Source organism: Adiantum capillus-veneris, chromosome 7 (assembly GCF_014529385.1).
Source record: "Adiantum capillus-veneris isolate H3 chromosome 7, ASM1452938v2, whole genome shotgun sequence".
Lineage (NCBI taxonomy): Eukaryota > Viridiplantae > Streptophyta > Polypodiopsida > Polypodiales > Pteridaceae > Adiantum > Adiantum capillus-veneris.
In genome coordinates, this window is record NC_140937.1 from 70,923,392 (window position 1) to 70,944,625 (window position 21,234).

The 21,234-nt window shown below is 47.2% G+C and overlaps 1 protein-coding gene across 1 annotated transcript in view; it reads left to right on the forward strand.

The window, feature by feature from the left end:
• The window catches only part of FAS2 (Transducin/WD40 repeat-like superfamily protein), a 100,412-nt gene that overhangs the window by 30,521 nt on the left and 48,657 nt on the right, over positions 1–21,234 (forward strand). The window lies entirely within an intron of this gene.

The window sequence follows — 21,234 nt, forward strand, 5'->3', positions numbered from 1 at the left end:
CCTCCGGTGAAGTGTGCTTCTGCATCTCGGTCGTGGTCGTCTCGATTTTCTAAGCTCAATCGCGCTGTCAATGAGGGTGCCTTTGGTATGAAAGTGGGTACTCCTTTGTGCTCGCTGCTGGCCTCTTGCTTCTCCTTCCATTCTTGCTTCTCTCGATCCGAAGAAATCTGTGATCTGCCTCTGAGGCTGTAGTGCTCTTTGTCTTCTCATTAGATTATCCCTGTGCAGATGTAGTTCCAGTAGGTACAGGCCTAAGCACCTTTGATCTTGGTATTGCATGACTCTATCTAGAGGTCCAAAGCCTTCTTTAAATAGGCAATGGAAACGCCCACGTATCTCATAGTATACGGTGCAATGACATATGTAGTGTAATTCTGTCTCCGGCTCCATTCCGCATAACTTGCAAATTCTGCTCTTAGGTGGGATTCCCCTAAATCTGCCAAATTCGATTTCCAGCTGGTGTGAGGATGTACGAATCTAACCAATAGCACATCTCAAACCATGAGACAGGTGGGTATCCATGTAGCTCGGGCGAATCACAAAACCATCTTCAGATAGCTGTAGGAAGTTTTCTTTGTAGTCAGCCATCTTCGTGCCCAATTCTTGTGTAGGGTCTATCCATGTCCTCTTAGTATCCAACTGTATAAGATCGTGGCGGATGATTTTATTAATCTCCGTTCGTGTGATTGCCAGTGATGGAGCCTCAAGAGAGTATTGGAAGGGGGGTAATCTTTCCATACTGAACTCGTGTCTCTGAAACCACGAGGACAGTTGCGCATACCAGCATGATGTATCTCCTTTCATTGCTAATTGTCTAGAGGATTCGAGGGCCAATCTAGTATATCGGCAATTATTTGTATCCCATAAACCATGTATAAAGGACACTGATCTGGTAAGAGCTTCAATTTCTATCGGAGGGGCAGCTAGTTCCGCTCGGGTAATCGCGTGTGGTACGGAGGCCTTGGCTCTAATCATTCGGGAAATCATAGATACCAAAGGTCTCTCCATTGACTTCCAATTATCCTGATCCACAGATGGTCCCCAAATCTGGACCCCATAAAGCATAGCCGAAGCCACCACAGTATCAAAGAGCCAAAGTTTTGTTCGTGGTTCCTGAAACTGCACTTGTAACACATCCTCTCCAACACATCCTCTCCAACCCTCCCAAGGCCACAGAGGCTCTGGACAATCTAGCATCCGCTGCTTTCTTAAGAGTAAACTTCCGTCCTGTAAATACCACACCAAGGTATGTGTATGCATCTGTGTACTCTACTGTATCCTAGCCATACGCAAATGTAGGTGCCGATCTCCTAACCCACTGCGGTGTGGTGTTAAACACCATAACATTGGTTTTACCCAAATTTACCGACAGTCCGTTGTCCTCCGCGAATTTATGTAATGCATCTAACTGCCTCTGCATTCCATCTGGTGATTCTGCTATCAATACAATATCATCTGCATACAACAACAAAGGGATCCATGACCCGGCAAGTTGAGCACCTCTGTCACCCTCTCTATCAATGTAATATGATACCTCATCTATATACATACCAAACAAAGTAGGGGACAATGGACATCCCTACTTTACTCCAACGGAGAGAGAGAGAGAGAGAGAGAGAGAGAGAGAGAGAGAGAGAGAGAGAGAGAGAGAGAGAGAGAGAGAGAGAGAGAGAGAGAGAGAGAGAGAGAGAGAGAGAGAGAGAGAGAGAGAGAGAGAGAGAGAGAGAGAGAGAGAGAGAGAGAGAGAGAGAGAGAGAGAGAGAGAGAGAGAGAGAGAGAGAGAGAGAGAGAGAGAGAGAGAGAGAGAGAGAGAGAGAGAGAGAGAGAGATGATATATGATATGATATATTAACGTCTTGAAAAGGCCAAAATGACGTATGAGACCAGCTGATACAAATTGGTGAAACTAGTACAATGTGTGAATACAAAAGTACAAAGGTATTGAATGCAAAAAAATAAGTAGTGTCAGTGAAAATGAAGTGTAGAGTAAGTTCTCAATGACACTCCGGATGTCGTGCTAGGATGTCCCTGATCCTCTGCTGAAGTCTCCGTCGATGGAGTGTGCTCCTATGTCTCGGTCGTGGTCGCCTCGATCTCCCAAGCTCAATCATCCTGTCAATGAGGGTGCCTCTGGTATGCACGCGGGCACAGCTCTGCGCTGGCGGCTGCTCTCCTGGCTTTCCTGATCCAAAGAAATCTGTGATCGGTCTCTGTGACTGTCGTGTCCCATGTTTCCTCAACAAACTATCCCTATGCCGCTGTAGCCCAAGTAGATATAAGCCAAGGCATCTCTGATCCTCATACTTCATGACTCTATATAGGGGTCCAAAGCCCTGCTTGAATAAGCAATGGAAGCGCCCTTGTATCTCATAATACACAGTGCAATGAGACATATGTAATGTAACTCTGTCTCTGGCTCTGTACCGCGTAATTTACATATCCTACTCTCCGGTGGTATCCCTTTGAATCTGCCCGTCTCAATCTCCAAATGGTGCGAGGATGTGCGGATCTGACCTATAGCGCATCGGAAACTATGAGACAGATGAGTGTCCATGTAGCTCGGACGAATCACAAACCCATCTCCCGAGAGTTGGAGAAGATGCTCCTTGTAGAAAGCCATCTTCGTGCCCAACTCCTTGCCCAACTCCTGCACTGGCTCTACCCATGTCCTCCTGGTGTCCAACTGTATAAGATCCCGACGGATAAGTCTAGTGATCTCTGTTCGTGTGACTGGTAGTGAAGGTGCATCCAGGGAATACTGAAAAGGAGGCAGTCTATCTAGGCTGAAACCATGGCTCTGAAACCAAGAGGTCATCTGCGCATACCAACATGATGTGTCTCCCTGCGTCGCTAACTGTCTAGAAGACTCCAGAGCCAATCTAGCGTATCTGCCTCCACGTGTATCCCATAGGCTGTGCAAAAAGGACACTGATCTGGTAATAGCCTCAATCTCTATAGGAGGGGCTGCTAGCTCCGCTCGAATAATCGCATGTGGTACAGAGGACTTGGCTCTAATCATCCGAGAGATCATAGATACCAAGGGCCTCTCCATGTTCCTCCACCTGTCATGATACACAGATGGTCCCCACACCTGTACCCCATAAAGCATAGCTGAAGTAACCAAAGTATCAAAAAGCCATAGCTTTGTTCGTGGTTCCTGAAATTGAACATGCGAACACATCCTCTCTAGCCCTCCCAGTGCTGCATATACTCTAGACAGTCTAGTCTCTGTTGCTCTCCTCAGAGCAAACCTCGGTCCCGAGAATACCACCCCAAGATATGTATATGCATCTGTGTATTCCACAGTGTCTTGACCATATACGAGTGTAGGTGCCGATCTCCTGACCCACTGCGGAGTAGTGTTAAACACCATAACCTTGGTTTTACCAAGGTTCACATACAATCTACTATCCTCCGCAAAGCTGTGTAATGCATCCAACTGTCTCTGCATGCCCTCTGGTGACTCTGATATCAACACAATATCATCAGCATATAGTAACAAAGGGATCCATGTCCCTGCTAGCTGAGCACCTCTGTCGCTTTCTCTGTCAATGTAGTCAGAAACCTCATCTACATACATACCAAATAGTGTAGGGGACAGAGGACACCCCTGCTTCACACCAATAGTGGAATGCACAATGTCAGAAATCCCCTCAGGAGTGCGTACGTGGCCAATTACTGAGCCGTATAAAGCCATGATCCCCCAAATGATCTCTGTGGGCACTCTCAACTCCTGTAACCTGCGCATCAATCTGGCTCTCATTACTGTGTCGAATGCTTTGCGGAAATCCACAAAGCAACAATACATCCGTCTCCCATGTACCCTACCCTCCTCTATAATGGCTCTGAGTGTAAGAATATGGTCCAAGGTGGAGAAACCCCTCCTGAATCTAGCCTGTCCTGCTGCTCGTATGCCCTCATTTTCTGCCCATTTACTCAGTTGCTGCTCGAGGATGGACGCATACAATCGTGCTAATGTGTGCCCTACCATAATAGTATGGTAATTCCCTGGTACCTTGGGATCCCTTGCTTTAAAGAGAGGTACAATAGTAGATAAACTCCAAGACTTGGGCAGTCCCTCACACATGACCCGATTAAACAACCGCCCAAGAACCTCTGACAATAAATCTCTAGCATGTATCAAGTGCTCTGCCACCAAACCATCATGATCACATGCTCTCCTAGTCTTCATCCTGTCAATGGCCTTCTTCACCATCTCAGTGGTAAAGAAGGTACTGGTGTCTGGGCATGGCTCTAGGGGGTTTGGTAGAGGTGGTTGCCCCGGTATTGTATATAATGATGCTGCATACTGACCCCAAATTTCGGGAGAAGTAATCACTGGAGGGGGGGAGTGCTCATGGAAGAAACGCCAGGCCTCCCCTGAATCTCGACTCAAAAAGAGCTGATACAAATCACGTTCCAACTGGGCTAAAAAGGCCCGCTTCTTCCGTTGTACTAGACGCCGAAGAGCAATCGGAGACTGTTTATATGTGATCACCCCAAGTACAAGCTCGCGCTGAATCTGAGCTCTCATCTCTTTGCACTCATCATCATACCAACTATTTTGAGGTATGCTCCCAGGACATCTTCTCTGATTTGGTCGAGTATGTGGGTATGCCTCTGTTGCTTCCCCATGCAAGATCTTAGTCAATAGAGTAGTAATCTCCTCCACAGTATAAACTGGCTCGTCTGTCCACATCCGACTGTAAATCTCCTCTACATACACCGAGTCAGTCTCTGGTGTAAAAGCATATCGTGTGTGTGCAATCCTTTGTGGTGTTTGAGAAGTAGTCAAAAGAGCATGGTCCACTGCTATTCCAACAAGTCTAGATCCCACACTAAGATCCTGAATACTTGTGTTCAAAGGGGTTCTCAAAGCATTGTAACTTGGGTAGCCATGGCTTTCTCTTATCCGGAGTTTCATGGAAGAAGTGATGAAGATGTGGAAGATTTTTTGGAAAAGATGGAGGTTGTCTGCATTAGCAACCAGATTCATGACCCTTTGCAGATGTTACGTCTTCTCCAAATTTGTTTGAAGAGTGATGCACGAGTCTGGTCCAAAACATTTGAAGAGGAGTTGTGTGCAGCGGATCCACCTGTAAGATTGAGTTGGGACAATCTAAGGCATGGGTTGGAAGTGGAGTTTGTGAAGATAGAAGATCCTGACAAAGTGTGGCAAGAAGTACAAGGTTTGGTGCAAAAGAAAGGTGAGCCAGTAGATGCATACATACGTAAGTTCTCATTGGCATGGGAGCGTATGTGCAAGGCCTTAGCACCACAGGTACCCCCGCCTGACATGATGAAGAAGGACAGGTTCTTGGCTGGTCTTTGGGAGAATATACGTCGGAGAGTCGAGCTAAAGAAGCCTAGGACATATGAAGATGCACTAGAGGTAGCAAGGAACAAAGAGTGGAAGCTGAGGAAAATGAGCCAGTTAGGGATGGAGTCTTTGTCCATGAGGTCTGAATTTCAGCCTATGGACTCTTTACAAGGTCGCATGCCAGGGGTTCATCATGAACCTGTGGTTTCTGTTACTCCTCAGGTTATGCCAACAGTGGTCACTACAGCAGTGCAAGATGATGGGCTAAGGCAAGACATGAGGCAAGTGGTCGATTTAATGAAGAATCTCAGCCTAAACATGCTAGGTCAAGTGGGAAATAATCGAGGTCGAGGGAGGTTTGAAAATCAGCCAAGAGGTTAAGAAAGGCCTAGGAATGGTGTTGGACAAAGCAATGGTAGGTATTCGAGGCAGACGCTCACATGTTATAATTGTGGAGAGTTGGGTCACATCAGCCTGTAATGTGATAATCCACCAAGGATGGGGGGAGACATGTATCCATTGCCAATACAAGTGCTCACTAGGTGAAATGATTATGACATCGAAAATAAGGGAGACGAAGGAACCAGTGGACTGACCTAGGAGGAAAAGGGAAAGACAAAAGTGCTAAGTGTAGTCACCTTGGAGAAGGCATCAAATCTAGAGGATACATTAGTGATGCCTATTGGAAAGAGGACCACAGAGGAAAAGGAAGGAAGAAGTGCCCCAGGTCCTAGTAAGAAGAAAGGTAAGAGCCATGAAGGCGAGGATGTCAAGGCCTTAGCACCACAGGTACCCTCGCTTGACATGATGAAGAAGGACAAGTTCATGGCTGGTCTTTTGGAGAATATACGTTGGAGAGTGGAGCTAGAGAAGCCTAGGACATATGAAGATGCACTAGAGGTAGCAAGGAACAAAGAGTGGAAGCTGAGGAAAATGAGCCAGTTAGGGGTGGAGTCTTTTCCCATGAGGTCTGAATTTCAGCCTATGGACTCTTTACAAGGTCACATGCCAGGGGTTCATCATGAACCAGTGGTTTCTGTTACTCCTTAGGTTATGCCAGCAATGGTCACTACAGCAGTGCAAGATGATGGGCTAAGGCAAGACATGAAGCAAGTGGTCAATTTAATGAAGAATCTCAGCCTAAACATGCTAGGTCAAGTGGGAAATAATCGAGGTCGAGGGAGGTTTGAAAATCAGCCAAGAGGTGAAGAAAGGCCTGGGAATGGTGTTGGACAAAGCAATGATAGGTACTGGAGGCAGAAGCCCATATGTTATAATTGTGGAGAGTTGGGTCACATCAGCCCGCAATGTGATAAGCCACCAAGGATGGGGGGAGACATGTATCCATTGCCAATACAGGTGCTAACTAGGTCAAATGATTATGGCATTGAAATTAAGGGAGACGAAGGAACCAGTGGACTGACCCAGGAGGAAAAGGGAAAGACAAAAGTGCTAAGTGTAGTCACCTTGGAGAAGGCATCAAAGCTAGAGGATTCATTAGTGATGCCTATTGGGAAGAGGACCACAGAGGGAAAGGTAGGAAAAAGTGCCCCAGGTCCTAGTAAGAAGAAAGGAAAGAGCTATGAAGGCGAGGATGTCAAAGCCAAGAGGAAAAGGAGATCTCGTCGAAAGTTTCATGTTTCAGATTTTCCACTAGGAGATGGGCAATTAAGCTATGACTTGAAGGAGGATCTGACGAGCAGGAAGAAAGATGTTACTCTTGGGCAGCTTATAGAGATGGTGCCTAAGCTAAAGCGACAGTGGAAGAGGATGGTTAACCCAATGGAGAAAGAGCAAGAGAGAGGTTCAGTAAAGGTGTTGGCAATGGATGAGCTACCAGACATTTGTCCAATAGTAGATGTGTGGCATAAAAGGAAAAATTTGGGACAAGGTTATGTGGATGGCGGAGCCCAAATATGCGTCATAACACACTCATGCGTTGAGAAGATGGGTCTCACAGTGGTTGGGGTGTCAGGTTCTCGGATCCGATTGGCAAACCATCAAAAAGTAAAATGCTTGGGTGTTGTAAAGAGCTTAGAAGTGGAAACATATGATGCAAAGGTAGTGGTTGATTTTCATGTGATGCCAGCAGGGTTGGGAGCATATCCTATTATACTGGGCAGACCATGGTTACGTGTAGTGGGAGCCGGAGCTGTTCAAGATTGGCGACATGGTACGATTAGCCTCTATGGAAAGACAGGTACCAAGAAGCTTTATAATATGGACACAAGGAAACGATTAGAGGAGCTTTATGAAGATGAGGATGAGTCTAGTGATGAAGACTCTTTCACGGTGACAGATGAGGACAGTGATAGCACTACCAGCAGTGATGAGGATGCTGATGTTGCATTTCATTTGATGCACAAAGAAATACATGAGTTTGGTTTAGTTGCATTTGCGAATGAGGTTGAAGATGAAAGTGAAGGGCCTTATGAAGTGATTGAAGGGCTGATGCAAACCAAGGTTGAGTTGTCAAAGAAGCAGGAATTGATGACACAAATGATCAGTGGAGACCTCTCAGCTATGGAGAAGGAGATATATTTGCACATACTGGCTAGTTTTCATGATTTGTTCATTACTTCATATGAAGAGATCAGAGGGTTCAAGGGCGAAGAGATGCATATAGAGCTGAAAGAAGGTGCTAAGCCAGTGCGGCAAAGGCTAAGAAGAATGGGTCAAGAGCAAATGGAAGCCTTGCGAGAAGAGGTGGACAAGTTGTTGAAGGCAGGGTTCATAGTCCTTGTGGAGACCACAGAATGGGTGAGTCCAGTAGTAGTCAGTCCAAAGAAGGATGGGAAGTGGAGGATTTGTGTAGATTTTAAGCCCTTAAACGCAACCACTAAAAAGAACCCATATCCTCTTCCATTCATCGATCAGATCTTGGATTCAGTGGCAGGTTATGAGAGGTACAGTATGTGTGATGGTTTTTCAGGCTATTTTCAATTGAAGATTGCTCTTAAAGACCGCACAAAGACCACTTTTATTACGCCATGGGGCTGCTGTTGCTACACAGTATTGCCCTTTGGGTTGTCAAATGGACCTTCCTTCTCTCAAGCGAGAGCGAATTGGGTGTTGGAACCATTCATTGGTAGTCGTGTTAAAGCTTTTATGGATGACTTCTGTGTTTATAGCAGTAGGGCTGAACACCATGAGAAGCTGCAGATGGTATTGGCTCGATATGATGAATGTGGAGGACAACTTAATCCAAAGAAATGTCATCTAGCACAGCCAAGGGTGAAACTATTGGGCCATATGGTGTCAGATAATGGCATTGAGGTTGATCCTGATAAGAATAAGTCTATTATTCTTATTCCATCACCTACGAATACAAAGGAATTGGCAACCTTTATACACAAAGTGAAGTACATGGCACCGTTTATTCCATTGTCTTCGCAGCTTCTTTATCCATTACAACAAGTTGCAAAGAATGATCCATTGCAATGGGATGACAAGTGTGAAGAAGCGTTTCAAGAGGTGAAAGAGGTGTTAGGGGGGTTGTCAGCCAAAGAGGTGTTAGGGGGGTTGTCAGCCATGCAGGCTCCTGATTGGGAGAAAGTGTTTTATGTAAATCCATCAGTAGGGGATGATGCCATTGGAGCCATGCTATTGCAAAAGGGGAAGGACAACCATTATATGAGGCCAGTGTATTGTGCAAGCCGTGTGAAGCTGGTAGTAGAGAGAAAATTCTCGGAAGTAGAGCTAGTGATGGCCAGTGTAATATTTGCTTGTCGACGATTTCGTCATTACTTGCTACCACAACCTTTTGTTTTCTTGACGAGCTATGCCTTTTTGCCACAACTAATTAATGTTAGTAACATGTCAAATGTGGTGAAGAAATGGGTAATTGAGCTGCAAGAGTTTGAGTTCTCTTTTCAAGTGGAAGATAGTACAAGGGCTACCCTAGCTGAGTTGTTGACCTACAAGGAGAATCCCCTTATTGTTAAGTAAGAGGTGGTGAGAAAGGTAGTTGAAGAAGTGCCACAGATTACAATGCACATGTGTTGTTCTTTGATGGTTCATACAGAAAGAGCCATGATGCAGCTTCAGGGAGTATAGCACTTTATGATCCAGAGGGGAAGCTAGTATGCAAGGTAGGGTTCAAGTTGGATGCGCATAGTATCAATGAGGCTGAATATGCTACGTTGGAAGCTGGATTACACATTTGTTTGAAGCATGGGGCTAGAAGGTTGAGCATAAAAGGTGATGCCTTGTTAGTTGTGAAGCAAGTGTTGGGTGTGTGGAAGAGCAAGAACACCTCATTGAAGAAAATGTGCTTCAGAATTAAAGGAGGGGAATTCAACATGTTGGAGGACCCCTCTGACAGGATCGGACGCAGCCATGCTACTGTGCATGGAGTCGAGTTAGCAGCTTGGGAGAGGTTGTGTATGACTTTGAGGGTCTCGGATACATGGCAGCATTCTGGATTTGTGAGGCCTTCAGAGAGTCTTGCCTTCTCTAGATCAGACCGAAGAGTGGGAGGAGTGAATCTATCGCGGATAGATCGCTTCTACACTAGTGACCACTTCAGTGACTTGGGGGGATCAGTGGGCATCCTGGCAGGGACATCCTTCTCGGACCATGCACCAGTGATCCTCACAGTGGCAGACAGGCAGAGGAGTGGGAGCACGATGCTTCGCATTCCAGAGCGGGTCTTGTTGGACACAGCACTCAGAGAGAGGGTAGAGGCTCTTTGGACAGAGGGCATGGACAGCCAGGCTCTACCGGCAGACAGAGTGGCCTTAGGCGTAGCTCAGCTTAGCCACTTTTTTCTCCAAGAGTCTTTGGCTCGACGGGCTGCAGCGAGAGAGATGGAGTAGCGTCTCAGACGAGGCATTGCTTCACTACAGAGGATGCAGGAGTAGCATCCAGACAGTCCATGGTTGGAGGAGCAGTTACAGTAGGCTCGACAGGAGCTTGCTTGCACAGAGGAGAGGCGCCATGAGTTTGCCTTTCACCAACAGGCATCTCAGTGGACTCAGGTAGGTGACAGAGTGACAGGTGCTTTTTTTGAGACAGTAGGACCTCGGCACTCGCATGCCAAGGTCAATCAGCTGAGGAGACCCGATGGGTCAGTTGCTTGTGAGCCTGAGGATATGCGTGCAGTTGCTACTGACTTTTACCGTGAGCTACTGTCGGCTGAGCCCCAGTCAGAGAGACAGGATGCATGCAGGGAGCAGGTTTGGGCGCAGATGCCTTGTCTTGTGACTGAGGAGATGCGCCAGAGGTTGGAGATACCTCTTCAGCTTGAGGAGCTGCACACGACTCTTAGGGCCCTTCCTCGTGGTAGCTGTCCAGGTGAGGATGGGCTGACTCCCAGCTTCTTCTTGGAGTACTGGGACTTGCTTGGCCCAGATCTTTGTAGTGCCTTTCAGTACATTCTGCACACAGGAGTGATGCCGGATAGCATGAGTGAGGGCCTGATTTACCTCATTCCAAAGGAGGGTGGCTCCTTGGATGAGATTCGACAGTGGCGTCCCATCACCATCCTCAACTCAGCCTACAAAATTCTTGCCAAGGCTCTGAGTTTGAGGATTCAGCCACTTTTGGAGAGCCTTATACATGGGACTCAGACAGGTTTTGTCAAGGAACGCAGTATCCTTGACAACATCTTCACTTTCTGGGAGGCTTCTGCCTTGGCACGTCTCCGTGGGAAGGACCTTGTGATTCTTCTTCTCGATTTTGAGAAGGCATACGACAGAGTTGACTGGGACTTTCTAGAGGGCACGCTTCGCAGGATGGGCTTTTCAGATGCTTCGATCAGAGGGGTGTCAGCTTTGTACAGAAAGGCTCACAATCAGGTGCTTTTGGCAGGAGGTAGAGGTGAGCGCTTCATGCTCACACGATCGGTCAGACAGGGTTGTCCTCTTGCCCCCTTTCTCTTTCTGTTCTATGCCGAGGCAATGAGCAAATTTTTGGTGTCACAGCAGGTTGGTTTGAGGGGCTTAGCACTCCCTATACGGGGAGATGAGCTTCTGGACGCTGAGTTTGCCGACGACTCAGCCTTGTACTTAGAGGGCCAGGAGGCCAATTTACATAGGTGTGGGCAGGCTCTAGAGACCTTCTGTTGTGCATCGGGCGCACTCATCAACTGGAGAAAGACAGTGGCTTTCTCGGCTGGCAGTGCTCCTGTGCCAGAGTGGATGCCCGGAGAGGGTTTCAGGTGGATTCCTCGAGGGACTGCAATTTGATACTTGGGTTGTCAGGTTGGTTTGGATTTGTCTCCCGAGCAGCAGATTGCTCCTCTTCTCTTGTCCATCAGGAGAAAGCTGTTACACTGGAGCTCAGCACGACTTTCGCTGGCCGGTAGAGTAGTAGTTGCCAAGCAGGTGTTGTTGGCAACTATGTGGTACATCACTTCTTGCTGGATCTTCTCGAGTTCTTGTATCAGCCAGGTAAAGAGGCTGATCAAGAACTTCCTTTGGTCAGGTCGCGACACTCAGGTTGCCCGAGCCAAGGTGGCTTGGTCGGTTATCACACTCCCTTGTTCTCAGGGAGGGCTTGGGATCATTGATCCAGCACAGCAGAGCAGAGCCCTTCTTGGGAAGTTCGTCGTCAGAGGACTTCTTCCAGGCGAGGAGCCCTGGAAAGAGTTCTTGCTGCAGAGGCTTCGTGCCAGGGTGCCTCAGTGAGGAGGCCCTTGGCAACCTTCGACCGGATGGATCTTTACAGAGTTGCGCCGAGTTGGTTTGAGCAGAAGACTGGAGGACCGATTCGCTGTGAGTTTGCTTCGCTCTTGGGAGCTCTTACGGCGTGGCCTAGAGCAGAGACACCCGACATGCACGGAGGAGCGCCTACGACAACCCCTCGTCTGGAACCCCATGGTTAGCACTCAGAGAGGCCACTTGGTTGGGAGTAGGCCTCATGTTTCTTGGGGTCCCATGGCAGCAGGTCCAGCGCGCTCTCTAGGTGACTCGCTAGAGTTCACAAGTTTGTCAGAGGAGGTGCAGGGTGTCCAGCTACAGGGCATGAGAGGGGTTCAGAGCATGTGTCAGGACATCTCAGAGTCAGTTCCAGCTGAGTGGCTCACGCCTCTCGAGCCAGTAGCACCGCGATGGATGGGAGCCTTCACACGATTGGAGGTTCTCATCTCAGTCAGGGCTTGTTCAGAGACTGTCCCAGCCCTGTTCTTCGAGCTTCAGGGTGGGGGGCTATTACAGCGAGTTACAGTAGAGGCCCTGCAGGTAGCAGAGTACTGTTTCCAGAGGATCCGAGTTGTGGGCATCTTTGGGAGGACTTGCGTCATAGACCCTGACCCAGCAGCTCTCGAGTCAAGACACTGGAGGCTATGGGCTTGGGAGTGCTGTCCACTGGCACGAGTACAGTGGGATCCTAGTGAGTGGCTTTGGAGGGACCCCTTCTCTTCTGCAGACCGCCCAGGAGTCCCTTTCTTTCAGTACACTGTTGGGCTTGGACGTCATATACTTGCAGCGCAGAGAGAGGCCCGCCCCGCTGCAGCACGGCATTGGCAGGAGGAGGGTCTCACAGTTGAGTTGTTGGCAGCTTTTTGGCAGAGGCTGTGGGACTCCAGACAGCCGAGGCGCGTCACTTTGTTCCAGTGGTTGGTTGCACACAGAGCCACAGCATTAGGGAGCTGGCTTGTGCATAGTGGTCTCTCGGCCGCATGTACAGCCTGTGACCAGTTGGTGGAGAGTCAACGACACTGTCTTTGGGACTGTCCCTCGGCCCAACAGGTGTGGCTACGAGTTTTTCGACTCATGCGTGCCCTCTCCACGGCTCGACAATACACTTGGGAGGCAGTGGCTTGGTCCACCCTCACGGGCCCGACACTACAGTTTGAGCTATCTTCCACCAGCAGGATGATAGTGATACAGGGGGGGCGACCTACACTCCAGCCTGCTACAGATCTTACTCCACAGGAGTGGTGCAGTGAGAGAGAGGAGTGCTGGGAGCTCATCAGCGGCCTAGCTCTCTGGTTCATCTGGCGGGCCCGTTGTTTCCGTATCTTTGAGGCTCGCCCTGTGCCACCAGCAGAGACTGTTCGTGACTTTTGGCTAGAGCTGATCCATACTCTCAGAGGACAACTTGAGGGACTACAAGGCAGCTCCAACCGCATGCGGGTGCGCCGCGAGGTTTTCCCTCGACTCTCGCGCCCTGGGTCTTTCTACACCATGGTCCAGGGGATGCTCAGATGGCACTATTGTCCACCTGTGTGGCTCTTCTATCCTCCCATCCTTTGATTTAGCCCCATTGTATATATGTTGTTTTTTCATTGGGAGGGTCTCTCCATCATGCTTGTTGTAGCCCTCTCTTGCAGAGGTGGATGTAGCCCTATGGGCAATTTTCATTAACTAATAGAAGGATCTTTTTCTCGGAAAAAAAAAAAAAAGCCGCTGATGAACACTCCCCCCCAGAAATAACCATCCAGGCTCGAGCCATGAGTTGTTCAACGACTCCCTCATCACTCCTCCCACACAACCTAAATAGGTCCGGGCCGGGAGATATAGAGGCCTTTTACAACCAAACGCCCCCCAGACTGCAATCTGCGTCTTTTCGAGGTTCAAGCATACAACCAAACGCTCCCCAATCTTGTCTGCATCGTTCGGAGGTTTTCCGACATTCAACAAAACGCTCCCCAAACATTCCGTCTGCGTCGTTCTGAGGTTCAGACAATATACATAGATGAATCCAAGATAAGCCCAGATTCACCCTTAAAGGAAAGTGCAAGGTATAGACCTATGGTAGTCACCCACAAGACAATATACCCATCAGCTCCATCATGCATAGTATTGACTAAATACCATGACATCCCCACTAACGTCGTCAGTGCCAAGTGCCCAATAGTGGATGTACAACTAGGTACTATCATATGCTCCCCAACACTACACGCACCTGTAAGGTGCAACGGAATGAATGTTGTATTTTCTCAAGATTAGTGATCTTTATTTTCTCAAGGTTCCTTTTAGTTCTTAGGGAAGGAGAGAGCCTTCTGTCGTTATGGAGAGTGCTATGATCACGAACAAAGTGAGTGGATATTGAACGTGCAAGTGAATGAGACTGAGAGGAGAGAAAAGTGATACGACACCCGAGAGGTTGTAAAACCCTCCTTCGAAGGCCCCACTCTCATCGGCGAGATTGGTCTAACTTTGATTGCACAAAGGTGTACAATGATGATGCATGGACTGATGCAAATTGGGGCTATGTCCATGACGACGATGATGACTTTAGGGCTGAATTTGGTCTTCTTCTATCTGTTGTTCACAAAGGGGAAGATGTTGAGGTTCTAGGGGATCTTGGGGCTGATTCGTATGGCTGAAAATCTCTGTTTTTGTCGAGGGTTCTAGGCTGAATAAAAACGTTGATGTCAAGGGGTCAGGCTGCGTTTGAATTGGCTGTTGCAGGCTGAAAACGCTGAGGCTTTGCTGCGTTTTTCAAGGGGCTGAAAACGCTGATTCTGCTGCAGGCCTGAGGTGTGTTTTTGAGGCTTGAATCGCTGAGGAACTGCAACTATCCAATGATGAAAACGCTGAAGTGTGCACGTCTCCTACAGTTAATAATTTGCTGAGTCAAAAACGCTATTGGCTGGGGCTGCTGCTGATGGTTAAAAACACCAAGAAGAGAACTTGTAGGCGATGGCTGAAGCTTGGGAGAAAACGCCAAAGGAAGGGGGAGGTTGGCCTAGGCTTGGAAACGCTAGGGGTGCTGAGGGGGGGTACTGCTGAGAAGTTGCATGTTGAGCGGGAAGCTCCTGCTGCCTCTTTTGCCAGAAATTGCTAACTTGCGTTTGCTTATATATTAACTTAGCAAAATTGCACTACCTACTTTTGTTGGAAAGTCGCTTGAAAATAATAAGTGAAAATAACCAAAAATATGAAAATAGGCTAAATGCACTGGAAAATTCCTTTGACTGAATCTGAGGGACTCTGAAGGGAATACTGATGATCATGTTGTGTGCAACCGGAGGATATGCATCTATGCTAAGTGACTGGGCATGCACGGTCTACGAATAGACTCACAAAAGTGCCAGATCACTTCTAATCTAAACCGAATGGACTTGACGGAAACCCTGTTATGGTGTAGCTTGTCCACGGACACATAGGGTTGGGATGTGTCACGTGACATCCCCTCCTTTTCAAAGTGAGGTACTGGTATCGAATTGTATGGCGTCGAGGGAGATCGCCAACAGCATCCGGAATCCTGAAAGGGACTCTTTGCCGGCCCACTCTGATGTGTGGGTCGTGCGGTACTTGAACTTCATAAAGGTCTGCAATGCTTGCTTCTTTGGGCCGCGCCGACAACGACACAAAGTCTTTTGTGGCTCCTTCGATGCTTCAACTTCGTCTAGAGACCTGCTTCTTTCGTCTTCAAGAATCTCCATGGCTGAAAATTCTTGAAACCATCTCCAACACAAAACCATAAACATACCCATTCCATGTAAAGTGAAGGAAAAATATCTTGTCTTCTCTAAAGACTGTGTATGCAATGTAGATGAACAAATAGATGGAGTGACAACCCGTTCATCAAACACATGCAAACAATGAAATCGAATCTTTTCTGTTTCGTCCAAATCAATCAACTGTGGCAAATCACAATGGAAATGCCCATGCTTGGTGCACATACTATCATGTGCTCGTTCGGAAACTGTGTCATGCCAAGGAAGAGACTTGGAATGTGACTTCCTTACATAAATACTTTTCAGCTTTTCACAAAAAATCCACATACATGCGTGCTCATCCATGAGAGAAACGTGCTTAACATACAATATGTCATGCCTAGGAAAAGGGATCACATAATGATGTTGACTAAAATACAGGAAACGATTACGAATGAAACATTCGAACAATGCATGCGTATCAATCATGCGAACACATAATACTTCCTCTGAGGGCTCTTTGGACCAGGGCTCGAGAGCCAAGATGGATTCGTCCTGAATGATCGAATGGTCCTGTCGGGGTTCTTTGGACCTCGACTCAAAAGCCAAGATTAAATCTTCGTGATAGATCGAATCTACAACGAGGTTAGCTTCGCTAGGAAAAGCATCCACTAACACATCATTCTTGTGAACAATCACATCATCTTCATGCAATTCATTATGCTTGTCTTTTTCATCCAAATCATCGGGCAAATCATTATCATTCAAATCATCATGCAAATCCCGTGTGTCATGCTGTGGAGAAAAAGAGATTGAGAGAATCTCTTTATCCCGAATCCTTTCAATCTTGTCCTGCATATTAGCACTGAGAGATGGAGAAGGAGCAATGTCCTCTCCATGAATGACAGTAGGAGAATCACTTTTGGCATTGAGAGTTAAAGTGTTAGCCTCAAAATCAATGAGAGCATTAGTCTCACGAAACCATCGAATGCCCAAAATCATATCACATCCGGAGAGAGGAGAAACAACAAATCTTCTAGTGAAGGCAATGTGTTGAATTGCAAACACATCAAGGCACTCCTCCGTGATGAGAGCGTCCATACCGGGACGAAAGCCAGAGACCTCGATAGGAGATCTCGGAAAAACTTCGAGGCGGACACATCATGCATACTACCTGGGTCAAACAATATGACAAAACACTACCCCGACGTATGACCATAACATTTAATGAGAGATTGATCAATGGGAGGGTCTTGAGAAACTTGGGACACACTCGCGTTATCATTCATTGCATTGACAAAGGAAGTGGGTGCTGTGGGGTCTTTAGATTCATTCGCTTCAAGCTTAGGACATGTTCTTTTTATGTGACCCTTAATGTGACAATGAAAACAACGACCTTCTTTAGAATAAATGCTTTGTTCTTCCGAAGTGATGTATCCTCTTACAATTCCTTGTGCTACCTTTTCATATGGAGTAAGCTTAGGTTTAGCAATTGTGTTAGCCTTACCCTTAGATTCATTGGAAGAATTCTTTGATGAGAGACTGTTGGAAGATTGGTTAGAAGAGTTATCATTCTTACCATTCTTACCGTTCTGAGGGTTCTGAGAAGTCTGCGAGGTGCTTGTGGAAGCCTTGTTCTCCTTAAGCTTTCCCTTGTTGTGCTTCATCTCTTCGGAGAGAGCAATCGCTACCGCCTTGTTGAGATCGATTGGATCGAGTACCTCGACATCGTACTTGATATACTCGTCCAATTCAAAGAGAAAAGTCTCTTTGCGCTCATCATCTGATTTTCGTAATTGAGTGCCTAGCTACAAAACACGATTAAAAAAAGACATAACCGGCATACCATTTTACTTGAGAGCGCGTCAATCGTCCTTCAATCGTGCGAGGTACTGAGGTGGCATAAACCGCGCCTTGAGCTTGTCTTGAAAATCAACCCAATCGAAGGAAAGGGACGTGAATCCGTCGACAACCTCTAGGTGCGCGGCTAGCTGTGCCTCTTGCCATGCGTGGTAGCAATTGATGGCATCACCGGCAAGGTACATAGCTGCCGTCAAAACTTTGCTATTTCCTGTCTTCTTAGTTGTCGCAAAATAAGCATTAAATTGATGCAACCAAGAATGAATAATCGTAGCATCCATCTTACCGTCATACTTACTGAAAGTCAACTTCTCTGTGACTGGATGGTTGGAATCCGCATCATGGCTTCCACGATCTTTGGGTGGTTCGGTCTTCGAGGCTAGCATGTGGGAAATAAATTCTTGAGTGCATAGCTCCCTTTGAGCTTCACGCTCGGCGTCCCTTTCTGCTTTTCGTTCATTTCGTTCATCGCACATCGTTCGAAAACAACGCGATTGGTTTCTTGTTGTGCCAACGCAACGCGAGTCCCTTCTTGTTGTTCCAGCATCATGTCCATCATTGACTTGACTATCATCTCCATAGAAGTTAGAACAAGTCGTAGCGTAGATGGCGAAGGGGGAGGGTTAGAAAAAACTCCTGGTGGGGAGAATCCTTCGTCGCCTCTCTCATGCTCATCACCTGTATGCGAAGTATCCATTCCGCTTCCGGTGACGACCATGCACTAGAATCTTTGGTTCTTAAGTTCACGAGGAACTTGGGTTCTTGAGGGTCTTTGTTCTTGGGTTCTTGAGGTTCTTGAGGTGTTCTTTCGCTTGCAAATCGCGTTGGAGAAAGATCTTCTCTTCACCCGAGTTCTACTCTTTTCTGCGGGTGCACCCTTTGGCGGCCTTGCGCTCACACCAAGGTTGCTTTTTCCCACCTCACGTTGATTGGCCGGCCGCTAAAACGGTCCGCTCTCAATGAGTGAAAAGAGACACAAGGGGAGGCTGGACAAGCCCTTCTTTCTTGGGATTCCTGTCACTATTCAACAAAACACGATTAGGAATCGACACGCCCAAGTAAACTTGGGTTCGTGCGACCGCAACAAGCAAAAAAATTCTTGTGGTTCTTGTGGTTCTTTCCTTGAGTAATGCAGAACACTTCCAAAGCTCTGATACCAATGTTAGGTGCAACGGAATGAATGTTGTATTTTCTCAAGATTAGTGATCTTTATTTGCTCAAGGTTCCTTTTAGTTCTTAGGGAAGGAGAGAGCCTTCCGTCGTTATGGAGAGTGCTATGATCACGAACAAAGTGAGTGGATATTGTGCGTGCAAGTGAATGAGACTGAGAGAAGGAGAGAAAAGTGATACGACACCCGAGAGGTTGTAAAACCCTCCTCCGAAGGCCCCACTCTCGTCGGCGAGAGTGGTCTAACTTTGATTGCACAAAGGTGTACAATGATGATGCATGGACTAATGCAAATGGGGGCTATGTCCATGACGACGATGATGACTTTAGGGCTGAATTTGGTCTTCTTCTATCTGCTGTCCACAAAGGGGAAGATATTGAGGTTCTAGGTGATCTTGGGGCTGATTCGTATGGCTGAAAATCTCTGTTTTTGTCGAGGGTTCTAGGCTGAGTAAAAACGCTGATGTCAAGGGGTCAGGCTGCGTTTTGAATTGGCTGTTGCAGGCTGAAAACGCTGAGGCTTTGCTGCGTTTTTCAGGGGGCTGAAAACGCTGGTTCTGCTGCTGCAAGCCTGAGGTGTGTTTTTGAGGCTTGAATCGCTGAGGATCTGCAATTATCCAATGCTGAAAATGCTGAAGTGTGCACGTCTCCTACAGTTAGTAATTTGCTGAGTCAAAAACGCTATTGGCTGGGGCTGCTGCTGATGGTTAAACATGCCTAGAAGAGATCTTGTAGGCGATGGCTGAAGCTTGGGAGAAAACGCCAAAGGAAGGGAGAGGTTGGCCTGTTATGCTTGGAAACGCTAGGGGTGCTGAGGGGGGGTGCTCCTGAGAAGTTGCATGTTGAGCGGGAAGCTCCTGCTGCCTCTTCGGCTAGAAAGTGCTAACTTGGGTTTGCTTATATATTAACTTAGCAAAATTTCCCTACCTACTTTTGTTGGAAAATCACTTAAAAATAATAAGTAAAAATAAACAAAAATAGGAAAATAGGCTAAATGCATTGGAAAATTCCCCTGACTGAATCTGAGGGATTTTGAATGGAATATTGATGATCATGTTGTGTATAAACGGAGGATATGCATCTATGCTAAATGATTGGGCATGCACAGTCTATGAATAGACTCACAAAAGTGCCAGATCACTTCTAATCTAAACCGATTGGACTTGACGGAAACCCTGTTATGGTGTAGCTTGTCCACGGACACATAGGGTTGGGATGTGTCAGGTTGTCAGGAGTTTTTTGGAGCAAGGGATTGCGCATATGTACATACACATGCATGGTGCATCAAATAAAGAATTGCCCATTTTCCACAGCCAGGTGGTTACGTGGGGTCCACCTGTGTACAGGTAGGACAGCATGTACATAGTGCGTCGATTTTCACTATCACCAGTACCAGTATGGTTTTTTCTACAATAATGAGGAGTTTATAGCGCGTAAAACTTCTCGAGGAAGCTATCCGCGGGCCGACGACATGAGGTAAGTAGGTGCGTCAGATGGCATCTAGTGGCGTCAGCAGGGCGAACGGGGTCAATATTTGCACGTGGATGAGGACAGACACAACGTGGGTGTTTTCTTGTGAGAGTTATGCAGAAAGGTCATCATTAGGACCACTTTTTGGGGCCATTTCACGTGGTTGCGAGACGCATTATTGAAAAGAAATGAGTGCCAGGTGTGCGGATGATGCAAAAAGGTGACAACTATGCACTGCGAGGTCAGTTTTTGGCATGTTCGGGGTCCGTTTGAGGTCATCTAAAAGGCCAAGGGTGCCCAACTAAAAAATCTAACTGTGGGAACTGAAAATACAGAGAGAAGACGAGAAAAAACGTGGAGAAGAGAGGAGGAACAGCCGCAGGTGTGTTTTTGCTCATTTTGGAGCCTGTTTTGGTCGTAAACTGCTCATCCGAGGTCGGATTTGAGCACTTTGACATTGTAGACTGGGGTTTTGGGCCGTTCCGGACGCGATGGCGCTGTCCATTTTGCCAAATTCCTCACTCTTTTCCTGTTGTTTTCTTGTGTAAGTTTCTCCTATGAGCGAAGTTTCTGCTCTAGTTTGTGATTGTATCTGGCCTATTTTACCCATATTGTGTGAGCTATTTGCCCCATTGGTGTTGGCCCAAGCTCAATTGTATCTAAACATCAGAAATTCTCCTCTTTTGAGCTGAGTTTTTTGGGTGTGTGTGTGTGTGTGTGTGTGGAGTGGGCAAGTGGATAGTCTCTCTCCTCTGACTCCAGAGGTGTGTTCCCTGTCTCGGCCAGGTGTGTTGTCTAGGCCGAGTGGTGCCCCATAGTGTGTGTATCTTATAGCGGCGCTGTGTGTGTTTTCATCCCGCTCACATTCTTTTGGGGCCCCCACGGAGGATCTTCTTCGAGTACCTTCTGCTTCGAGCTTCAAGCTTTGAGATTCGGGATTACAGGTTGCAGGTTGCAGATTACAGGTTACAGGTTACAGGGACAAGTACAGGTACAGGTGATTCACACAGTTACAAGTAGCTGGAGTACAGTGATATACTAGCAGTGATGTCACTTGCAGTTGTTGTGGGTATGCATCACTTGGCG